Source organism: Ursus arctos, unplaced genomic scaffold (genome assembly GCF_023065955.2).
Source record: "Ursus arctos isolate Adak ecotype North America unplaced genomic scaffold, UrsArc2.0 scaffold_15, whole genome shotgun sequence".
NCBI lineage: Eukaryota > Metazoa > Chordata > Mammalia > Carnivora > Ursidae > Ursus > Ursus arctos.
Genome location: NW_026622819.1, coordinates 11580596 through 11585520, shown reverse-complemented (window position 1 = coordinate 11585520; position 4925 = coordinate 11580596). Strand labels below are relative to the sequence as shown.

The window sequence follows — 4925 nt, the reverse complement described above, 5'->3', positions numbered from 1 at the left end:
AGAGAGATGACCTTATTGATTTAAGAAATAGTATTTCCTTGTATGAAGGTACCTTAATTTATTCAACAGATCCTTTCATTTGGTTTAGCTTTATCTTTAGAGGTTTTCAGAATGCCTTGAATATAAGTCTTATTAATGCCCCAAAAAAGTGACAGCAAGGCCATTCGTCTGCATCTGGCAGCCTGTGGAACATTTGAGTGTTGGCCTAGTGACCAGTGGCCTGGCCACACAAATCAACGCTAATCTAGTCAGTTGGCCTAAACCATACATTTCCCAAGAGGAAGTTAATGAAAGGGGAATTTAGAAAAAATGTTCTTAAAGCAACAGTGGTATCGCTTTCTGAATAACCAACTTCACTCACCTACCATGTGGCTTCGTTTCTTCACGAGACTGTGTAAGTACCTCTGGCTTCACCATTCTGATGATGCTCTGACCTGGGGGTCCAGCCCAGGCCTTTCTCTTACGTACCAGCCATTTAACGCCAGGCTCTTCTCCCAGGCACTCACGGTCTCTAAACTCTGGCACAACCTAGAAACACCAGCGACAACTTGCGCTGCCCCATGGGTTGCCTGTCCTGGTGTCAACTCCACAGGGTCCTGATTGCTGGAAGTTTAGAATCCGCCTTTAATTTGGTCATAGAAGGGCTCCAGCTTTGTCGATCTTCCTCAGGATTGTGTTGGCTTTTCATGGTCTTTTGCATTTCTCTATGAATTTTAGAACCAGCTTGCCAATTTCCACATAACTGTGGAGACAAAACCCATTTGCAGAAGACAAAGCCAGGGTGGGAAGGTTACGACTAGGCGAATGGACACACACAATGGTCAGGCCACCCCAGTCCCCTCAGCTTCTCGAATCTCTTAGAAAGTATTCTAGAGAGACGTTCTTAGATTTACCTGCTATCCACACTTGGAAGCACTTTAGGATGTGAGGTGCCAGCGGGTAATCGGTGTAATCGGAAATTCTTGCCTAGGGTTAGGACTTCATTTTTTATTACATTTTAAAGATTTAATTTTTTTAAGTAATCTCTACACCCAACGTGGGGCTCGAACTCACAATCCCGAGATCAAGAGTCACATGCTCTACTCACTGAGGCAGCCAGGCGCGCCTGGAGCTAGGACTTTAATACCACTTTGCTCGACATCCAGCCCGGAACCCGGTCATTTCAATCACGAGGCGGAGCTGATGGTCATGTTTGCTGGGCGAAGTACGAAGGCGCGCTCCTGTAGTGAGAGCAGGTGAAGCGAAGAGCGGGCGCAGCCAGACTGCTCACAGATGGAACCTACCGCAGCTGTTCGGTTGAGTCCTTTTTCTTGTCATTGCTTATCTCCCAGCTATTTACATGAAAGGGAATGGCTGCTAAGCTCGCCGGCAGAAGACCAAATGCCATCGTACGCCAACACTTGGACAGATTATTTCTCCTTCGTGTCGTTTAAAAGTGAAGGGCGGTGTTTCATAGGAGATGGCTTACGGGACCCACTGCACGAGACGGTCTTTTCCACTTAGTGTTACAGATCTTATCTTTTTATTTGAAGTTAATAAACCTATGCTCTCGTTTTCCTGGCACCTGGGAAATGACATACAGCTCTAGGAAAAGTCTTCTTTCGAACGTGGCGGAATTGTAAGCAAAGGTCTCAGCACTGCAGGGTAGCCGTGGAGGCAAGGCGTCCCGTGAACACAAACACACGGTGTGAGGTTGGCGCCCTCGATAGGAACGGGTTGCGCAGCCGCCGTGCCCGCAGAGTCAACATGTCACACTCAGTGGAAGCCACCCTGACATTTGGCAAATAGTTTAAGGAGGTTTACTCATGGGGTTTGTGTTGGGATAAGGATGGCCTGGAATTTTCCACCTCAGCAGAACCCAGCAGGTTCCAGCTTCTTCGCTGGATTGTGGCCCAAAAGGAATCAGGGATTATGAATAAAATTTCCTACACAAGGAGCGGCATATCGACAGAGGTGAGCTTTCCAGGGCCGCCTGCAGCCGCAGAAACAATGCAGGACCTAGAATTCCCTTCCGACTAGCCAGAGGAAGGCCATACCCTTGCCAACCAGATGTTTGAACTCAGCCCAAGGGAGCTGGCTTCTCTTTCCATTGAGAAACTTTGTCCCGTTGCAGCTCTGGGTTTGGGCCTGGGCTTGGCACCGGCCGCCAGGGTGCGGGGCCTGGGGCTGAGGCTGGTGTGTGCTCAGCCGCGGGGAAGAGGGGCCCTGTCGGCCCTGAGGATGGACCCCCCACCCCGGGGTTCCGTGCTGGGATCGGCACTACTGACCCTGTTCTGGCCTCGTCCTGGCCTCGCACTGGCCTCGCAGGGGAGGAGGTAAGAGGCAGGCAAGAAGTGGGGCAAGAGTGGGGGCGGCCGGGGCTCTCCAGTGAACCCCCAGGGGCAAGGAGAGTACTTCTGGCTACTTGGAAATGACACCCCTGCTCTTTTCTCCTCCCCAGCAGGCGCCCCAGAGAGCAGGCGGCTCAGCCCTGCTGACTCACCGAGGCCTCCGGACCGCCGCTGGGTGCCAGGCCCCCTGGCAAGCGGAAGGGTATTTGGGGCCGTGAAGTTTGGACGTTCATCAGTCCAGGGAAGACTACCCCGTGGTGGTCTGGGGAGGCAGGGACTGGGCAGGCCGAAATAGGAGTCCTGGGCCTGCTGTGCGGCTGGCTGGCTGGCTGTGAGAAGGTCAAGGCTTTTTTTTTTTGGACTTTTAATTTGAAATAATTATAAATTCACAGAAGGTTGCAAAGATGGTACAGGGAAGTCCCATACGCCCTTCAGCCAGTTTGGTCCCATTTTAAATAAGTACAGTGTGACAGCAAGTCCAGCAAACTGACCTTGGGGCAGGACATGTGTTTAGCTCCGCGCTGTGAGTTTGGCTTTTCCTACCCTGCGTGATTGCCTGGAGATCCACCCAGACGGCTGAGTGTGTCGGTGGTTTGTGACTGTAGATCATGAAGCAGGATGCCACGGGGCGGGTTTGTTCAGCCTCTCACTTGCCGCAGGACCTGGCCGTTGTTTCCAGTTTGGGGTTGTTACAAACACCGGCGCTATGGACAACCGTGTTCAGGTCTATGTGTGGAGGTAAGTTTTCATTTCTCTGGAGTAGATGCCCAGGAGTATGATTGCTGACTTAAATGTAAATGTCTGTTCAATCTCTTGAAATGCCAAACTGTTTTCTGCGTAACTGTGTCACTTTATGTTCAAACAGCAACATATGAGTGGCCCGGCTTCTCCTCCGTCTCCCCCGGAATTGGTGTTGACGCTGTTTTTAGTTCTGGCTATTGTAATGGTGGGCAGGGACATCTCACCACGGTCGCAATTTTCCGTTTGCTTTTCTCCAACAGCTAGTGTGATCTGACACATCCTTTATGTGCTATTTGCCATCCCGTACCCTCTTCGGGTTTGGATTGCAGTCCTTTGCCCACCATTTCTGGGAGCCAATGCCCGCATGCTTGCATTAAAAAAACAAAACAAAACAAAAAACCAAAAAAAACCCCAAAACCAAAAAAACCAAAACAAAACCCACTCCCTCCCCCCCAAAACAGAAAGAAAATCCTTATCTTTTCAAAGCAGTCAGGTTCACAGCAAAATGGAGCCTGAAGTACAGAGGTTTCTCCTGAACCCTGCCCCCAAGCATGCACAGCCTCCTCACTATTAATATCCCCCCACCATGGTGCACTGTTACAATTAATGAACCCACACTGACACATCGTAATTATCCCAGGTCCGGAGTTCAGGGCTCGCCCTTAGTGCTGTACATTCTACGGGTTTGGGCAAACGTATGCTGACATGTACTCACCATTCAAGTATCATACAGGGTACAGTTGACCCTTGAACAGTATAGGGGTTGGGGTGCTGAGTCCCCATGCAGTTGAAAACCCACATATAACGTTTGATTCCTCCAAAACTTAACTACCAATAGCCCGTTAACTAGAAGCCTTATCAATAACATAGTAGACTAACACATATTGTGTATATTATATGAATTATATACTGTATTCTTACAATGAAGCTAAGGAAAGTGTTAAGGAAATTATAAGAGAAAATGTATTTGCTGTCCTGTACTGCATTTAGTGGGAAAAACCTCTGCATAGAAGTGGACCCACGCAGTTCAAACCTGTGTTCTTTAAGGGTCACGTGTACTTTCTCTGCCCTAGAAATCCTGTGCTCTGCCTATTCATCCCGCTCTCTCCTTTAGCCTCTGGCAAATAAATCACTGATCGTTTTACTGGCGCCATAGTTTTGCCCTTTCCAGAATGTCATAGAGTTAGAATCATGCAGTATGTGGTAAGCCTTTTCACATCGACACCTTTTACTTAGAAATACGCATTTAAATTTCCTTCACGTCTTTTCCTGGCTTGACAGTTCATTTCTTTTTAGCACTGAATAATATTCCGTTGTCTGGATGGACCACACTTTACGTATCCACTCACCTACTGAGGGACGTCTTGGCTGCTTCCAAGCTTTGGCGATTATGAATAAAGCTGCTATAAACATCCGTGCGCAGGTTTTTGTGTGGACATGTTTTCAGCTTTTGGGTAAATACTAAGGAACACGATTGCTGGATTTTATAGTGAGAATACATTTAGTTTTGTAAGAAACTGCCGGACTGTCTTCCAAAGCGGCTGCAGTTTTGCATGCCCACCGGCAGTGAATTCGAGTTCCCGCGGCTCCACATCCTCGCCAGGATTTGGTGGTGTGGTGGATTTGGGTCATTCTAAGAGGTGAGTCATCCTCGCCCGTTGCCTGCTCTTTCCTCGTTCCCTGGCGACCCTCAGGTGCCTGCGCTCCTCGCAACCCGCCCTGCCCCAGAGGCTGAAACCTACGCCCTCTGGCTTCTGGTGGGAATCAGCCTGCGGAGAGCACCAGCAGGAGGCAGAGGGAGGAAGGATGATGAAATGCACCCCCCCCCCTTGCTGTGGCATTGCCTCAGGCTGG

At 49.4% G+C, this 4925-nt stretch overlaps 1 long non-coding RNA gene across 1 annotated transcript; it reads left to right on the top strand.

The window, feature by feature from the left end:
• The first annotated feature begins 2111 nt into the window (after window positions 1–2111).
• LOC130543687 (uncharacterized) lies at window positions 2112–4480 on the top strand. Its single transcript, XR_008959185.1, has 3 exons — window positions 2112–2315; window positions 2441–3068; window positions 4368–4480. It is a non-coding gene; the product is annotated as an uncharacterized LOC130543687 (long non-coding RNA).
• Window positions 4481–4925: the final 445 nt, after the last annotated feature.